The sequence below is a fragment of the Cyanistes caeruleus genome, chromosome 2 (genome assembly GCF_971803275.1).
Source record: "Cyanistes caeruleus chromosome 2, bCyaCae1.hap1.1, whole genome shotgun sequence".
Lineage (NCBI taxonomy): Eukaryota > Metazoa > Chordata > Aves > Passeriformes > Paridae > Cyanistes > Cyanistes caeruleus.
The window spans coordinates 70,091,432-70,111,776 of NC_141702.1; the positions used below are offsets into that span (position 1 = coordinate 70,091,432).

Here is a 20,345-nt window from a genome sequence, read left to right on the forward strand (position 1 = left end):
CAGAGGTTCATTCCTTGGTGCAGTATGCTCCCTTTCCTGTGCAATGCACAAAAGAATTAAATCACAGGAAAAAACATACAGGAGGGAGCTATTAGCCACAGAAACCAGAGAGGGAAGAGGCCATCACTCAAGCTGTTCATTTCCCTCGCTAAGTTGTCACCATTTCCTCCACATATCTGCTGACAGGTCAACTCACCAGGTGTTAAGAAAATCACAGCCAAGAATAGTGCTGAATGTCACTCCATTCGTCCTGAACTTACATTCAGAGACAACTTCAGTTTGCTTATAACAAAATAACACAATTGTCTATCCTATCTCTAGACACTTCCTATCTCAGCCTGTTCTGCACAAGGCTTGATTTATGTTCCTGTACTTCATACTTCCACCCTGGGAAAGAACACAACTTGTCAAATACTTCTTGGTAATTAACATGATGTAATCTTCTCTGAATGCATTAGTCACCTTGGAATCAGTGAAAATGAAATTTTTAAAAATCTGTAAAAGTTCTAAGTTGTAGGGCAGTGTGTGTCTGAAAGATCCAGGCTGCCCCCAGCCTGAGGTCACTCACCTACCAGTGTCACTATTATTGGTCACTCCAGAAGACATGTAAAAGTCCAAAACTGTCCTACAGGACACATGTGAAAAAGAGAATAGCATTCCTCTTTGAGTCATTTTCTAACAAACTTCTACAGCAAATCCAAACACCCCATCTCATATTTATAGATCTTATAAACAGGAAAGTTCTCTCAATTACCTTTTTCTGTTAAAGAAAAGAAAAACATTTATGCAACTAATACGGATGTCTTTTTTCCAGCAAAACTGGGAGAACCCAAATGCTTTGTCTGACTCCATGAGCTAGCTCCCATTAAATAATAAACCACACACAATCCCTCCTTCCCAGACAAGAAACACACCAACCCTTGGCATTACTATCAGTGGGCATAACCTATTAATATTTACATTATGGTAACATTCAGAATCCAGCTAAACTGGAACCATCAGTTTCAGTAACAGAATTATTATTTAGAGAACTTTCCTCCCAATAGTACAAAATAAAAATACAAAATAAACAGGATTAAAAGAAGGTATAACAAGGGGACAAACAGAACTGGTTTGAGGATGAAACAGTGGCAAATATCATAAAATACACCTAATGCCTGGACAAGCTGGGAGCAATATTCAAAACCTGTTCAATACCTGTTATCAGGTTACAGTCTTTTTTCGATACCACATAGGAGAAATTTTCAAGTTGTGGTTCCAGTATGTGAAAAAAACTAGCATTAGAGAGAGGGTTTAGGTACAACATGCTAAATATGTTGGAAAACATAATAATAACTGAAAATCTGAACTCCATTAAAGACAAAGTCAAACTTTCATAAGAGTGATATTGTGAAAAAGAATAAATTAATTTTTACTTACACTTTACATTCAAAGATATTTTGCATTTTTCAGTAGTTTAGGTATGCAACCAGCTTGCTTTTTACTTAATGGGGATGAATTCCCCTGTAACTGAACTGTTCTTACACTTTTGTAAAGGTCTCCTGGTTTAAAAAAAAAAAAAAAACACACATGATTTAATTTTAGAAACAGTCCAAGAAGAAAATAAGTCTATCTTCTGATGATACTTTTGAAAATTAAAAATTACTTTTTTCATCTTCCTGTCCTTCACCAAAACTGTGGAATGTCTAGGCATCAGTGCAGCTCCTTTTTATACTTTTAAGACACAGAAATATTTTAGGTTATACTCCTTTATCTGGTTCACCTGGTTGTGTTCCCATTTCAGAAAAGTTTGTTTCCTAAGACACATGGCATAAGGGGGGGATGACATAATGTTCTGATATTTTTTCACTGTTACTTTGGTAGCTAGGCTTTTTTTGCTGCTTAGCAAAACATGATTTCATGATCAGCTTGCTGTTGTCTTTCAAACCTGTTCTGCCTTGTCAGGTATTTGAGAATTCTGAAGTAAATCAGTGACAATAAAATCAATAAAGTCCACTGCTATTTGCATGGCCAAAGATAATTATTCCATATAATTTATCATAACTGGCACAAAAATTCTATTTTTCAGTTAAAATATACATAGGCAAGCTGTTGGATTATTTTAAGATGCTATCTGAACCTGTAAGACACCACCTGCCAAAATACTCAAAACCTGAATTTAAATATGTGAACTCCTATTTTTACCAGCTAACTCTAAGGGCTCAGGGAAGGAAAAAAAAAATCCAACACAAAAAACTAACAGCAACTTTCTGGACAGGTTCTCTCATAATGCCTTCTCAGACCTGCCTAACCTTGCTTTCTCTTGAAAGCCAAATAACAATTAGATGGAACTTAGACCAACCTGTATTTCTGTATGAATTCCTGTATTTCTATCCTCAAGTAACAGGAGTTACTGGAAAGAAATGTTCTAAGAGCTAATGGGCTATATCCAGGCGTTAGAAAGTCTAAATTAAAAGGACTGTACCAGCCCAGAATAAACATATCTGATTTGGGGCTTGGCAATTTGCAATTGCTAAGTTTACTGTTTTCTGGTTAGAGTACCTTGTCTGTGGATCCTAAACTTTACTGAATAAGAAGCCATTAAAAAAATTCAAACATTCTCATTATAACTGTATTGTCATATTATTTCAAATTATACTTTTATCCGCTCAACATTATGCATCATGGATGACACAAAAATTTCCAGTATTTTGAAATAAATTTTCAGTGCAGATTCCAATTTCTAAATTAAAAAAAAAAAAAAATCTACCTCTGAATTCCACTGAGCATTCAAAACAGGGATCTTAGTGGACTGTGGGTGCTTACAGACTTCTTAGCAGAACAGCTTAGTCATAGGAAAATTGCACAAATTTCTTTCTTAATGCCTTCCCTCTGTTTTTCCCTAAAGAGGTTTGCCTTGTTCTGGCCAAGAAAAAAGGCACAGTACATAGACTTTCTTTCCAACTCCCTTACTAATTTTTCTGTTTCTCTATGAACACCACTCAAGGAGCGTTCTACGCAGGTTGAAATAACTGGTTGTCAAACTATAATATTCATTGCTGCAACTGTAGAAAAGGCTAAATTAACACTTTTGCAAAATACTTTAGATGAACAAATCCATAGCTGGGATAGAGACAATAAATTCAGTGCAAAACTAATGGGCTTTATACAAGTGAACAAATTAAATTATTAGAAAGGCAGGGGGGGAAATGAATTGCAAGAACAATCAGTCAGCATAAAGAAACCATCGAAACATGTCAGTGGGGATCACTACATAATGTTCTCCTGTGGCACTTGTTCTGGTAAAACTTAGCTGTTTCTGTTCAGGGACACATATTTCACCAAGGTAACACTAAAAGCCCAAGAGCACTGGCTGCTAACACTGCACACACATCCATTTGGTTTGCGTGTGTGTGAATCATATTTATATTTAAATCAATAGAAAGCACAGAGCACTGTAACATCAGGATTAAAATCTTGATTTGGAATATCTGGAATATTGCATATGCAAAGGCTCAGCCACCAAACAAAGGAGGGAGAGAGAACTGTGGATCCCTGTGTTACTTTGCCAAGAACAATTTATCTGGGAAGGAAGGGTACCTTTCTTAGACAAATATCTCAGTACAAACCACTTCTAGAGCACAGACCGCATCAATATGTTACTCCATTCCCTGTATTCCTGTTATTCTGGACTGATACAAGTCTAAACAATACCTGTAAAAAACAACAGGTATACCTTGCTGCTTGTTCTAAGATCACCCAATTGTACCTCATTGCCCCCAAAAAATCTACTTTCCATGGATGATGTTCTTTGTTCCTTATCAGAAAAAGGTCAATTTGCTGGCCAACAAATTTCTAAGTCAGGAAACAATACTAGGTGAGAAAAAGCATAACCAAGATCTGACCACTATTTTTGTTTATTATGGATGCTTAGGATACAGTACAGAGAGAAGGAAAGGTTTAAACTGAAGGAATCTTCTTAATATTCTCTAAGTACTTATACGGCTATATCCAAAGGTAATCTTTGACTGATACTAGACTGCGTGGGTTTTTTCATTTGGTTATTTCAGATAAAGCTGCTTTTTTCTTTCTGCCTACATACAAAATGAGTTCAATTGCAATATAGCCCTTCTAGTGCTCACCTTTTAACAAAACTTCTTTGGGGTGCAATCAGTTCATGTACTAATGTTTGAGCTCAACATGTATTTAAATAAGAGTATAAAAAATGTATAAAGATACCAGAAACCTTGACACTTCTGAGATTTTCAACAGAAGAGAAGCCTACTTTTCTTCCCAGTTCTAGCTCTTCAGACCTGTTTGAAACTCCCATGACCTCTCCTATGCCTTTTCTATCCTTCAGTGTTTTCTTATCCTATTTATTTCCTTACAAGTTTTCACAGAGCTCACATCAGATGCAAATTTGGCTGCCCGCAACCTGATGTTCCATATGGCATCTCACCCACGTACCCTTACACTTCCATAAAAATCTCTTTCACTTTGTGTTTTATTTTGCTTTTCCTCTTTTACTTGGTGAATTGATTCAGTGTGTTTTCCCTAGATTTCCATATTTTATCCCTGTTGCTCTGTTACTGCCAAAATCATTTTTGTTAACTGCCATATATATGCATATGGATAGTCCAGCACATCATGACTACCAAAACCAGAAGTCAGGTGAATTATGAGACATTTCCTGTGTGAACTGACATTTCTAATTTCACCTGCAGGAGCTGTGAGGGAAGGTCAGACAGTTTGTCCAGCTCTTCAGAAAACACCGGTTTAAAGGAGGCAGAGAGCTTCAACCCAATTTTTTAACATTTCACTCTTAGAGACTACTGGCTACATGCAAACAGATTGGGAAATATATCCCTCTGCAGGGCAGATACTACTTCACATTCATAATATTTGTATTGGTGCCCAGGAGTTGTACAGATCCTATCATAAAGCAACTTGAAACAACATTTCTACTTAGAAACCTATGTTGACTCATTTTAAATGTTAAAATCAACTGGTATAACTCATTATTTACCAGTCTCCTCCTTTGCCATTTTTCCCCAACTGCTTTGAGAGTTGCCTTTCTAGCACTGGCCATCTTATCTCTTTGTGTTTTCCATAGAAAATTCAGAACGTATTAGCAGGTATTTTTTTTTAGTACCTAAGTGACCAGAATGTTGTTAGAGTTTTTGAATTTCCTTTTCTTTTAGGTCTGGTCTTTATCTATACATGACCAGTACTGCAACTGCAAGTGCAGCCAGCTGATAGAAGATGAAAGAGATCTAACCGTGACAGATAAGAAACCTAAACAGGAGAGGAAAAGAAATCATCAGTAGTTGAGAGAAAAGACAATTGAAGTGGTAAATGAGGTAAGAAAAGAAAGGAAGAGGTTGTGGGCTCTGAGTAAGAGAGTGACCTGGCTGGAGAGCAGAAAGCAACAGTACAGCTTCTCACAGGACACCTCCCAACAGGCAAGATTAATTTCTCTCCCTCTCCTCACACTCTCTTTGTTCAAATTGCAGCTAATCACTTGCAAATAAAGTGTGGTTAATAGTGGCTACTTAAAGATGGCTGCTCCTTCAGTGATGTTTCTCTAGAACACAAAGAGTTGTGTTCTGCATAAGAGACTATAAATCTTGTACAGTCTACAAGTCTGTAAGACCTGTGTGTAACAAAACTTATTTCCAAAAACCTGTCCCAGAGTTAAATCTGAAGGCATAAGAAAACCCCAAACAAATAAAAAAACTCAAACCAAAACAAACAAAAAAGCAAGCAACCAAACCAAACAAAAACACCAGGAAAAGGTAGCTACAGTTTCTTTTCACATGCTGCATTCAGGATCCAGGGCATTTGAACTGTAGGTTCATTTCAGAGAGAAATCTGAAAATTAAATGCTGTCTCCCCCAAACCCTACAACTGATAATTGCCTTTACTTGTATTTTCCAAGCTACTTATTTTAAGCTGTATTCTACAAGCTTGTACTGTTTAATTAGTACTTTACTTCATTAAAGTCAACAGAGAACCAATTTAAATAAAATGAATGATCTATTTGGCTTGAAGAGGATTTTATGCTTAAGGAAATGGTGCTTCATGCAAACAAGGTATCAAAGCCTTAAGTTCTCAACATGTTGCAACGTTGTCTAATTGCTCACTCAGATTTATTACCTAAGGAAATACATTTTTCTGAAATAAGTCAAACATCCATCAAAACACTAATTTATACAGGCTTTAATTTGTATTAAATAACCACAAAGAAACCCTGTCACAAGAATTTTTCCATATAGACAGACCTTTGTGTCAAGCTAAATTGCTCAGCACATGCAAATTACTTTGGATTTTATTACATTCTGAAAAAAATTACAAGTTCAGACTGTTGGAAAAAATTAAAGCATAGATCAGTGATTATGTTGAAGAGGACAAAATGACTAAGAGAATTCCAGTATTTTAACAGTGCATGGAATTATTTATGTTTGCACCAAAAAAAAAATTTGGTCTACTCACACACAAACTGACTTAGAATTTATATATGAGAGCAAAGATGCAATCTTCTAGCTAGCTATACTTAGCATAGACAAAAATGATATTTTATGATGTGAAGAATATTAAATTAGAATTTTTTTAAAAAATTACATTCACTGTTGGCTATAACCAACTGCCTGGGCCAATGCCAATAATTAACATTTTCAAAGCTAATATACACAAACAAATAATTTTAGCCACACAGCCTCTGCACAGCTCAAGTTAGTCAGATGTAATTTTGCAGGTTTGAAACTTATATATCAAATAGTTGCAGTGACATTTCTTTGCAACTCAGTAACTCCAACAAAACACAGATTCCTCATTATTTAACTGACTAAAACCACTAAAGAGCTATTTTTCAACTGCAAAGCAGAGGCATGATGCTGTAATTACACCCATGGGTGTTTTCCGCTATTCTTTTGGTTACGGGATAAGGTCCTTAATATTTTAATGGTGTAACATTAGCATAAAAAAATTATGAGAGATGAAGAGTAGGAAAAAATGGAACAAATTCAGCTGGACAGGACCTACCATGATCACCTCATCCAACTGACAGCTTCAGAGCTGACCAAAAAATAATGCATATTATTATGGGCTTTGTCCAAATGCTTCTTCAATGCTGACATACCTGAAATGTTACCTTATCATAGCTACTAAAATGTTTAAATTTCATTCATTAGTTAGTCCCAAAAGCTTATAAATGGAAAATTATTTGACCTCTAATATTTATATTATGTAATGGTTGAGAATTGGTCTAATTTTAACACTAAAAAAAAAAAATCTAATGAAATAATTTTTATAAGATGACAATAATTCAGCCTATTGGGAAATAAATCAACAGCAACAAAAAACCCAAGAAAGCTCAGATTTTCAAAGTTGGTTATTGAAATCCATCAGCTTCAACACTGAGCTGAGATTTATATAACCACTTATCTTCTAGTAAAATCAGCTGCCATTACACAAAGCAGGTTACAGTGCAACTATTTTAACCTTGAGCTAACTGAGAGCTATACATATCAAGTGGAAGAAGCCTTTCTGCAAGGTACTGATTTTGTTGTACCTTCCAATTATTCTACAATGCTAGTAATTCAGCCAGAGCAGTTAATATCCAGGGTATTTTATATCTCTTGAGCTCTTATTTCTCTGGTACAATTCCTACAAATGAACACGCAACTTTGCATTGGTTCTACAAACCTCCCTCCAAAAAAAGTGTTTCAAGATCCTAATTGCCTCAACATTTGAGATTGCTTTACCTCTTCCTGCTTTGAACTGCTTCAGAGAGAAAGGTAGTTTCATTGCTCCCATGCTGTTCTCACCTAGCATAAAATATGAAGGATCATTTTCTTATAGATAATTGGGAGATCAAAAGTAACAACTATCTAATTGCCTTCTGCATGGAAAAAAAAAAGTGAAGGAAACAAGAATTCACTAGACATTCACTAGGGTAATGCTCTTGGCTGGAAGGGAATTTTCTAAACATGTTTACATCCATAGACAGCTGCAACACAAATGCTGTCAGTTGAAGTTGGGACCAGATCCAGTCACTCTGCACTTCCTTTTGAAAAGTGTAGAATAAGTTCTAATAGCAAAAGCAACTCTAGCCTTGTGATATAGTATGTTTTGTTTATAAAAATACTTTGGTGATCATGCTCTGGGACTCTCTAGAGGTTTAGGAGTGTCCAGACTTCCCAAATTGCACAGTTTTCACAAATCTATTACAGAGTCAGACCAGAGCTTTTGATTCCCTTCAGGACTGCAGTATTCCTTCGTGCCATTAGTTATTAATATTAGTTAGGCAAAATTCCTCTTCACTTCTATCAGTTTTACCAACATCAAGATGGAACAATTCTGGCCTTTGAAAATAAAGAGATAAGAGGTTAATGCACTAACTCAAATGCTTCACTAGATAGATTTGAAACTTTATCAGGGAGTTTCTCCAAGCCACATACTACCCATCACATGTATGGCCTTGTGGTGGGATAATGTAACAAAAACAGCAGCAAAACCAAAAACCTAAGCTGGATGTACAACATTCTGTTATCCCTAGCATTTCAAATTTCTCCAAGAACACTGTGATTCCATCCCAATGCACACCATCCTTTGTTTACATTTGCAAGGAGTTCTGGGTTTGTATGTTCTTATTCCTTACCTGAGTCAGGGCTGTCAAAAACTAACTGGCTTCCAAACTGCTGCTTATACAAATATGAGCTAGAATGCCTTTCTTTTACTATTTTAAAAGGCTTCTGCCTCAGACCAATTCAGTGACAGCCACTCTAGTACAGGCAGATTGTTTGTCTACATCTGAAGTGGAAAGACATGAACAATGCTTTATTATTCAGTAAAAATGTGAGTTTGAGATTAGGGCAATGCAAAATGTTCTTTTTGTAACAGACCCGTTGGAAGACTTTTTTTCCTATACTGATGCTTCTATAACATACCCTGTTAGAAGTCTCAATCCTTTACTCCTAACCTAAACCTGTAAACAATTGCATATATGTTCATCCTCCTTTCAGCACCCGGGCTCTGGTAGTCAGTTTTCTAGGCAATGGGAAGAAAGAGCAGCCTCTTCTCAATTCCTGTAGATGCCTTCTACTCATGTTGGGACAAGCTATTAAGTACTAACTAAACACCAAGTTTAAAGAAATTTAAAATTGCACATCTATTAAAAGAAATAATTATTCTCTAATTTAAATTGAGCTCCTCAGTAATGCTCAGGAACATATAATAAAGACCATGTATGGGTAGGTGTAATTGGATGCAGTTGCCTTAGGAACAAATGTTCGGCATACAAAGCAGGAAGCCTGCTTAAAAGGCAAACTCAAAGACTTAAGCCTGGTAGATGAAACCTGTCTTGATTACTGAGAAAAGTACCATGGGCTTGGTTGGAGTCCGAGATTCACTCCAAAAGCTTTTCTAATTCTCTCATTATTATCAGCGCAGAACTAAATAACACATTAAAAAGTGCTGTATTGCACATGCTTTTCCCAGTTTCCCTTGTACAGAAAGCTCATCACGAAGCAAGAACTATCTAGAGAGTCATAAGAGAGTTTAGGCTTATACTTTAAAGATTCTAGTTTCAGTACCACTTCCAGTGTATTTTCATTATACAGACATGAGATATTGTGCCTTTAGAGAAATGTTATTGTAGGCTGCAAAAGAATTTGACATGCAGAGATAAAACACTCTGGTATATGAGTATCATTTTAAAGTAATATTAATAGCAAAGATTCCTATAAAGATGCTATGCAAAAATCTTTTCATTTTGTAGAAATAAATACAGAATGCCTAATACTTCTTGTCAGAATGATTTACAGTGAGATGCAGCTTTTGCTACGCACATAGCAGCCACAGAAGGCATGAGGTATTGCTCCCAGTACAAGACTGTTTCCTCTCCATGCATTTCTCTACAAAGAAATTACTCATTTGTACTTCTATGATTTACTCCCATTTTTGTTTCCATTTGGAGAAATATTATAAAAAACAAAACCACTTCTCATTCTGGGTGAAGCAGAACACATATACAGCCCTCTACCTCTTGAAATCACTATTCGCAAAAGACAAGGCATTTTCTACAGATATTAAACCACACATTACTAAGGTGTAAAGTTTGAAAGCAAGTTGTCTTTGAAACAAGAAAAGGAAATACAGAAGTTTTTTATTAAATAAGTTGCTTATCAAATAATACTTCCCAAAGATTCTGAAGTAATTTCATGAACTGGAACCAGAGATCCAATTCCACACTGCAACCTCTAAAAGGATCTTCATAGGTCTTACAAACCAACAACCATGGGTAGGCAGTCATTTAAGAGGTCTCTGTGCATTCTTCCTATATTCTCCCAAGATAACCTGGGAGAAACCAGGCAGGAGTCAAATATCCTCCTGAAATCCTTGAAGCCATGCACACGGTAGCTCTACTCCTTCATGTTAACCTAGTTTTCATTCCAATTAATGTAATTTCCCAGACTGATAAAGAGGACTTTACTTCCCATATATAGGAAGAAAGTTCATGTAGCTGAATGTAAGAGTCTTGTGCTATACCTACAATAACAACTGAATGTGGGCTTATGTTCATTTCCAAGTCAAGACCCACCTGTCTTTCTCATGTTTATTGAAAAAACTGAAATAATTTTTGAGCTCCTGAATGCACCAGGATTCACTTTGTCTGGGCGCAATCTCTGGCTCGCACGGAACCTGTGCTCCCAAATTCAGGCCCATAGAATACACTTGTAATGTATATAAGAAATAGCTGAAATATAAATTCTGAAAAACAGAGGCTTCTAGCCACAACACACAATGTAGAAGTGTCAGGAAGTCAAATCTGTAAAAAAAATTAGCCTTTTTTCTCTTTTCTCATTCCTCTTGCTCAACTTGAAAGTAATCAAATCTTAATTAAAGACATTTTCCATGGCTCCACTGACTTTAAGGGTTTTTTTCCTTGACTGCCTTTTTCTATCTTTACATTATTTTGTAATTTCTTCCCTTTAACTAGCCTCTGGTAATCAAACCTAAACATATTTCTTTACCTTATAAATGTCTTGCTTCTGAAGTGAAGAAAGACCCGCAAATGAGAAATTACCAGGCCAGTAGAACACTAAATGCCATGTAGCAAAAAATCATTTCAGCAAAACTACAAGAAACAATGGTTTCTGTCATTAATTTCCGTTCCATTGAAAGTGCTAACTAAAACCATAAGCAGTAGCTAGCGTCTAAGCTGAAAAAGCTTCTCTTGTCCAAAATAAATGGCTTCATGTTAATTAAATCAGTCGTAAAGTTTCCAAAAAACATTGCATGAAGTGAGCAGAAGAGACAACAGAATCATAAAGCCATGAAGTTGTATTTCCTGTTTCACGGTGCAAATATTGCACTGTTGATATTAATCCTGGAGCTGTGTATTTCAAATGGGCAAAAATTTGCAAGCAGATAATCCCTACTGAACACCCAATGAACCAGATTGTTTGGAAAGCAGCTACTGATTGAAAAAGGAAAGACAACTCCAGGTTTTCAGGACAGGGCCATGAATGCACCGTGACCATCTTCACACAATCTCATCAACTCTGAAGGAGCAGGTCCTTGCTTCACTTCCCACCTGAGCACAAACTCATGCTCTGTTCACACAACTGCATGGATCTGGCAAAGCCAAACCAAGATATTCTGCACGAGGCAGAGTCCCCAGGCTGCCACAGGGCTACACACAACACAACAGTGATTTTAAGGGTGGAATGGCTTGGCTTGCTCAGCTTGGACAGTGGAAAAGTGGGTCAATTTCCACACTACTTTGGTATCTCAGCTGGTGTGAAGAGATAGCAAGGAAAAGCACCAAATTTTTGGTATTTCTGATGTAACAGTCAAGGGAAAAATTCCCTTTGGGTTGTCTTTATTGGATCAGTTCTGCCACAATATTCATATTGCAATGGGATTGATAGGACTCTGCACCAGTATTCAAAAATGAAAATCTGGTTGCTTGCTTTAGACATATAAGGCACTTTTCATGAATTATTTGACAGAGGCCAAAAAAAAAAAAAAAAGTTAAATAAAAAAAAATTAATTGCAAGATTAAGGTCTTATTATTTCACTAGAAGCCAGTTACATTCCCTTATCCTGGAGAGGCTCAAATATTCAAATTTCCTTGCCTCAGATGATTGGCTTGATGAGTTAATATATCCTATTGGCTATGTGATATCACTTAGTTTTCTGAATGTGAGGTCACCTAAATTCCAACACTGCTGGAAGAGCTTTTCTCAGAAAACAACCCAACTACTGTATTGGGCAGATACACTCATGGAAACAAAATTACATGAAACAAAATAAGGCCCATTTGGTAAAAAAATGAACGTTACTAGGCCCTCAAGTTCCACAGAAAAATAGAGGTGCCTGAAACCATTCAGATGCACTTTTTTATGAGGGGAGATGACTGAGTGGAGAACAAGCTTCTCAACTTCTGAAGAAAATTAAATCGGGGATATCTTCACTGCATCCCTTCTGTCTAAGGAATACTTCATGTAGTGGTTCATAAAGAAAATATTTCTCTATGGTCTTCCACACAATCATAGCATCTTTTTTTCTTCCAAGAATATGCTGAGGGATGAAAGAACATGTGCCTAGTAAAGACAAACAGGGAACCATAAATACTCAGGGAAGTGGTTTCTACAATAAGATGTACCACGAGAAGGCAAGCTATTGCCTAGGTAGGAACACGATCTGCAGATAAATTTCTATGAACATAAGCACTCATTTTATTACTGTTCTCAGAGTAGTCATCATTCACAAGCAACAGCAGAAAATCTATGGCTTCAGCTTCCAAAACCACTGGCAGAACTCCACCCTCGCATTCCATCCTCGCACTTGCCGAAGGGCAAAGCAGCCTTTACATAACTTTTCTATAGAATCACAGGACAACGTGGGTTGGAAAAGACCTTAAGGATCACCTAATTCCAACTCCCTGCCATTGGCAGGGGATAGCTGCCACTATATCTAGTTGCCATCCCTCTCTTTTGGCTTATTTTATCTCAAATGGCAGAAATTGCCAGCAATTTACAGGAGGAGTATGAAACACCCACATCTCATTATATAGAAGAGAGATTATGGCACCAAAACTTACCTTGAAGAGATCCCTGACATGAGCTAGAATCTAGTAAAATTAGGTATGAAGCTAATGAGCATTGCTTGTCATTGTCCTTCTGTTACTTTGTGTTTCAGTAACACTCCATTAACACAACAGTACCCGATATCTTGGTAAGGACAACACAGGCTTTGTGGTCTGATTTCAATACTATTATCTTGTGCAATTAATTTGTTTTATTAAAGAAATCATTATTTAAAGTTGCAAATATCCATCACACAGCACACTCCAGAACTATTACAGAAATTCACCCTGAGGAAGGCTCTGCAATAAAAATAGTTCCAAAAATAAGTATTCATTCATAATTCTTGATAGTTTATAAATTGTTTTCAAAATTAACTTGCTCCCTCATTATTCCACGTCAATTCAGAGTAGTATGTGTTTTTTAGCAGCAATACATTATTACAGATTAGCAAAAGTGTTATGTGTTCACATTTCTATTAAAGAAAAAACAAACAAAAAAACAAAACAAAAGAAGAAATGCAGTTTTCCTGTGGAAGGATTCTCAAATGCCAGGTAACACTCCTCAAAACTGCTAACATGGCTCCTGACACTGCAAAGATGTACAGCTAGGTTTAGCAGCAGTAGGTTTTTATGGTAGAGACTACATTAGTATATTCTAACACAGCAGCATTCAAAGATAACATTCATTAAGGGTATAAAATGAATGCTGGAAATCAACAGGCTCTTAATTGCTGTCCCATGAACTGTTTTGCATAAGTGGCTAAAGATGACATGTAATTAAATCTGCACTGAAAAAAACCTGAAAGCAATGAAGTAATTTGTTTAAACAGCAAACAAACAAAAAAAGATGGCCCATTTTGCAGGCAGTAATTTTTAGATTCTTCACTATGAAAACTAGATACAAAACACAAACTATTTATTCTTCTGTCTAGTTAAACGTGGTGGTTACTTAACACTACACAATTTAAACTGTTAAGTAAACAAGTTACTAAATATTCACTAAACATTTATCATTTACTAAATATTTATTAAACAGTAAAAAAAATTCAGCAAACCAGTTTAAATGAGAATTTGCCTGGCTTGCCAGCAAGAAATTTAAAACTTAAAATTTGTGATTAATTACACTCTATTTTGTAACAGGAACCAGTTTTCCACAGGGCAAAAATGTCTTACCAATTTTCAAAAGCCTAAGAACCTCCAGGTTTCTTCTCTATTGGAATTGTCTCAAAAAAGAAGATTCTGAAAGGCTTTTTCTTTAAATATTCACCTGGCATCTTTGCAGCTGCTCAGTATTCAGCACCTGTATTGCTCTGGCCTGCCTCAGGTGGCCAGATTGTGCAAATTAACAGTTCCAAGACCACCCAAAGAGCTAAAACCCAGGAGTGCCCATGGGCTCCCTTTCAAAAGAGGAACATATCCTTTAGTATTTGGGATACAAACAGACTTGTGATTAGGTCTCTGAAATTCTTACAGAGACTATTTCTGGGGACAGATCTTCTCAGTCACAGTGACTACTACATAATGAGGAAATTACCTAAGAAGGTTTTGAATGAGCTGTCATTTGGACATAAATTAGGAATATCCCTGGTTCATGTAACACCACATGTAGGTTTAGCTTGCAGCAGAAAACTGCAACTGACATTTGAAACAGCTCTACAGTACTTTTAAATCTGCAGTGCAGTTCAGCACCATTGCTTTCCTTTGCCTGTAGGTGTTCCCGTGCTTTCTTAGGTTTTCTTTGCAACATAAAAATTCCTGATGTTAGTACTGACAATCAAGAGTTGAAAAACATCAGACACCATATAAAAAATTTATTTATCTTCTAAGCTTCAGTGCTGACCTACAGACTGTGTGTTGTAGAAGGGCTGCTGACGTATAGAGTGACCCTGGGAAGAGAGATTTGGATAGCTGCACCAAGAGACCTAGAGGTTACTCCATGTTTTCACCTATAAAACAAGATTCTCACGTAACAGTCTGAGCTCAGAAACAGCAACATAAAAGACACCATCAAGTCTTGCATTAGTTATAATCTTAGGACATTCAGTATTTATGCAGTGGAAAGCAAGAAATCAGTTTAAATTAATTGCTTACAGTTGGCCTGAAAATGGCTTTCCCGAGAGAAAATTATAGTCTTCAACTTACGTCTTTGAACTTCTGGAGTACATCACCTCAAGAAGTAAGTTAAATTCTCCCTCAGATGCAAATACATTAAAATGGTATTTGCACAAATTTCTCTTGATTCATATCCCTGCTGGATTTGCTTTTAGCAACTGTGAAATTTCAGCATTCAGTGGCACATGAAAAGAAGATCACAAGGAAGAACACTGGGGATCAGTTGGAAACACTGGTCTTTAGCTGTGTAACTAATACTCTAATATTTATAAGGGTACAGTGTTCATACATTGAATTACCTAAAACCAACACTTTTTACCTTGAAGGGCAATCAAAGTCTATAACTGGGAACAGTCTGCCCAGAGGAGTTAGGAGTACCCCATCTCTGGAAGTGTTCAAGGCCAGCCTGGATGAGGATTTGAGCCAGCTGGTCCAGTGAATGTGTCCCTGCCTATGGCAGCAGGGGGTTGAAACTAGATGACTTTTAAGGTCCCTTCTTACCCAAATTACTCTGTGGTATAATACTATGACTGGCTTAGTCAGACCATTGTGCTTTCTGAACAATCTTCAGGCTATTCAGCCAACATGTTCCAGTACGTTACTGATATTGGTGACTTAAATTCCACATTCAGAACAAGACCTAATGTGCTACACACCAGATGAGTACTATATTGAAATTTTGTGCATTAAAATGATACGGTTTATTTTGTTATTGCTGAAATAACTATGAAGAAACATTAAGAATATGAAAATTAATATTTAAAGTAGCAGGGAGAAGCAAAGCCAGAGAACTTCATGTAGTGGACACAATCTTTCCCTTTCATCTGAACATCCTGTCTCTTAAAATTTATCATTGGGACAATTGGAATCATTTACAAGGTCAAAGTCTCAAAGAAATATATGTTCACAAGCCACAATCCACAGACAGCAGTCAATTCCTAATAAAAAGAACTAAGAGGAGTTAAAACTACATACCATTATCTTTATTTTCTTTCTGCAGGTAGGGAAATCTCTGTCAGCACACAGAGAATGTAAGTGAATAAAAGAGGAAGACCAAGGCCCATATATAATCCTGATTTATGAAGACAGGCTAAGGATATACAAAAGTTCCTGCTTTAAAAGAAAGACCCTAATCTTGAACAAGGACTAGAAGCAGGTGATCTGTAGGAAGAAGATTGTAAAATAGGGATAGCTGGCTCAAGCCCACATGAATGTATTTAAAATACTAATCACATAATGACACACTGTGATATTGAATCACCAGAAAACAGGCCTAGTTAAGAGAAAAATGAATGTTTGGCAAAGGTGATAGCTTGTTTCCTGTGGAAACAAGCACCCTGCCAATTGTTCCAATCATTAATATAGACAAGTCTTCCGTACTGACCAGGAGGACAGTCCAAGAGTTTTGTGACAACCATATTTCAGGTCCAGGAAAGCTCCTAGGGAGCTGTTCTTTAAAAAATATTTAGAAAACTAATTCTAACTGACAATGCTGTGAAATGGAAACTTTAAATACGGCTGTTCACCTCCAAACTTGCCTCTGCTCTTCAACTGAAGCTCTCAGGCTTCCAGAAGCAGAAATCACGAGAATTCACATAACCTTCATGGAAGAGAGCAACAGAGCTAATACAGCGCTAACAACAGCTTCATCTCCATACAACAAGAAAACTGTCAATGGGATCTGCAAATCTCATGGCATTGTTTTGGGAGCTTTTTTTATTAAAGTCTTCAATCCCTGTGTTCTAACTAAAAGAAAAAAAAAATAAAAGTCAACATACCTCTTACTGACAATGAGAATTTCACAAATAATTGAGCTCTGTCACATTTGTAGCTGCATAAGGGTATAATTCTACAATCTGACTGCATCTTATCTGTTTCTTCCCCTCTGCCTTTATATTTGAAAAATCAAATCACATTCTGCAAAATATTTCCCACGGGACACATATGAATATTTGATTAAGACTGGAGAGCAGTTAACCACACAATTAGTTACCCTGGAAATCAAAGAATTCAAAAAAGTAAGAACTACCAGATTAGATCAGGGGACACTCCTCTTTCTAAAGTTTGGCAGATGTTACGGTGGGAAACACAAGAAACCCCCAAGAAAAGTCTCCTCACAGCCTAAGGAGGGACTAATTCAAATTCTGGATAATGAAGTTTAATATTCTCTCCAATATGTTTCCCATTTTATCAGAATTCTAGCTCTTGTCACTGCTATTACAATCCCTTGAAATCTTCATCTTAAGAAAAAGATTACGTGTTTTCTTCAATATTATTTCTTTTTCTATCAGTTTTTCATTGATGGCTTTTCAGCTTCTTTACCTGTCTACCTTTTTTCTCTTATGACATAGTAAGAAGAAAAACTCTCTACCTCCCTAAGCAGCCAGTGCTTTACAATACTTTTGTTTCCACCTCATTAAGGTAAACAGCAGAAATTCTTGAGGCTCTTTGCAGTTTGTCTGTACTTTTTCCCCTTGCTCATCTCAGAGCCTCCTGTAATATTTTTTGAGAGCAGATAACCATAATTACAGTATTTCACTATGTCGCTGAAGGCATCCTAACATGCAGGAACTACATTACATTATTCCAGTTCCTAAAATCTGGTTTGCAAGTGCAGTCAAACAGCAGAGGTCTTCCCTGAGCTGTGTACAGTCCCAAAATCAGCAGCCAATTTAATGTGAAAGTTGGCAGCTAATTTTAGCATTTTCAGGAAAAGTGAGGCTTCTGTTTGTGATAACTGAATGACATTTATTGACATTTCAGCAAGTCACCTTGGCTGGGACAGGTCTCCCTAGGGTAATGTTATGAGTCCTTTCTCATTCTGTCTAATCCACACCAGTTTGTGTCTTTAGCACATTTTCACTTCTTCCCTTTCTCTTTCCAACTAATTTATAAGGATATTACATACTGGAATTGCTACATAACCTTGAGGCATCCCAGTATGTTTCAAATCGTTCTCCAAGCTAATTTTGGGGTCATGGTAACACTAGCTCAGGTTATCAGTGGTAGTTTCCCTAATGGAATTTTGCTAAAATAAACCAACCAAATAAGCAAAAGTTTTCTCAATCTCTCAAATGATTTTATATATACATATATACAACTATCTATATATAAAGAGTCTAAATAAAGTACAAAGGAATTCACATAACCTTCATGGAAGAGAGCAAAAGAGATAGATCTGGCCCTATGGGCAATTTAGTTACAATAAAAAGAATGTCACCAAGAGAGATATACCAAATAAATCTAGATCTGACCATATTATGGACTTATTTTCTGCAAAGCAGGTCCATTATTAATGCAGTCCATAATTATAATCATACTGCATCTAAATGTTTACAAAGATGCAAAATAAGATGACAAAAAGTAGCCAGGTTGCAATTTGAGCTTAACAAAAATCATTTGTTTACAGTACTTGAGCCAAATAAATTTTCTAACTGCAAAGTCACAAGGAAAGTCCATATCCCAAAATTAGACATCAGCCCAACTTGAAGGAGTATTCAAAGATGTTTCAAAGTGGCTGTGACAAAGTTGTTTTCCCACTTCAGATTATATACTGTATTCAGTCAGCTCTTTTGCTGATGCACATCAACATGGCTCTCCTTAAACCATGCTGTAGAGATGTATCTTTTCTTCTACGTGTCCTTCTATGTTCCTAGTAACTCAGATTTTAAATTGGCAACAAATTCACATAACCTATTATTTTTAGACATACATTTATGGAACTCAGACACTTTGTATATTTATTCCCCACCATTTTAACTCAAGTATGTAATTTTGTTATTCAGATCGAATTAGGAGAGAAAATGCAACTAGAATAGCAGGCTTAGGCTTGCTATTAACTTTTTCAGACAGAGTTATAAATTTCAACAAATAGGTTATAATTGAGGAGCCAGCATGACCTTTATTATTTCAGAAGGTTCAGCCATAGCAGCTCAGTGTGACTTCAGCTAGACTATTAGTCACTCTGTCAGATAGAACCATTAACATCCAACTCAGTCTGGCATCCACATATGATCTGATCCTTAAAACTGGCCTGAATAAGCTTTACTCTCAACAGCTCCAATCCAGGCACTGGAATTGCTCTTACAGAAATACCATATTCCTAGTGAGTAAAGTAGCAAGTAACTGATATTTCTGTCGTAATTGCAATCAAAGAAAAAAAGTAAAAAAAAGGCTCCCACAGAAGAGTATTAGAATATTTATTAGTAAAGTCCTATTTTCAGGCAATCAGGAGCAGCTCGCTCTCAGAGAAAAACTGAACTAGTACTGTGTGCTATGCATTCTTGTATCATTCTATTCCATTATTAAGCACACAGCCAAATAGATAATCCAGTAGTAAATATTTCATAAAATTTGTACTTAATACTTAGAGAAGTACAATATAAAAACAACCACTTTATCAGAGTCAGTGTTTCCATCAAAGCAATGTTTTCTGTTACAGCAGAATCCTTTTATCAACAAAAATCCCTGCAATGTTACAAACGACCTTAAGACAACCAAATTATTATTATGACTTCAATTAATTCTAAAACTTTTTAATGCATACAATTGACATAAACATGATGAAAGACGGACTAGAAATAGGGCATTACGCACAAAAAAATACTAGTTGATGTGTTACAAAGACTCAAGGTAATGCTTCCTTTGTAAATCATGTATGTGAAGGAACACAGCTACACCTCTCTTCATATTGTTATCATTTGAAGTTTCTTTCTCAAGTGCATGCATACGGAAGAAGCGGTTCCACTCGACATAGGAATAGACAGATCATTCAGCTCAAGTGCTGTGAAAATTTGACAGACTCCTAAAACAACGGAAACACACACTGATAACGCGTTACTTGTGGAAATGGTACGTGCATGAGCGTGCAGAGGCATTTACACAGCTGTCAAGCCACGGTAATCAGCGCTGCTAAGTGTGCCTGCAACACCAAGACAAATATTTGACCTATTTTCTTAGCAGAATTTAGCTGTCATCATTCTTAGCACCACGCTCTCGTGAATCAGCCACTGCCAAAGCACTAAGCCAACACGGGCGCAGAATTCTCCGCCGAGAGTGAAGAGCTTGCTTGCACGGAGCGAGGTTTGTTCCAGCGGTAAAGCGATCGGCACCCTCAAGCCCACATCCCTCAGCCGGTTCCGGGCTGCGCCCGCTCGCCCCC

At 36.6% G+C, this 20,345-nt stretch overlaps 1 protein-coding gene across 2 annotated transcripts in view; it reads right to left on the reverse strand.

Annotated features, from left to right (window-relative positions):
• The window catches only part of SLC35F3 (solute carrier family 35 member F3), a 163,143-nt gene that overhangs the window by 141,880 nt on the left and 918 nt on the right, over nucleotides 1-20,345 (reverse strand). The window lies entirely within an intron of this gene.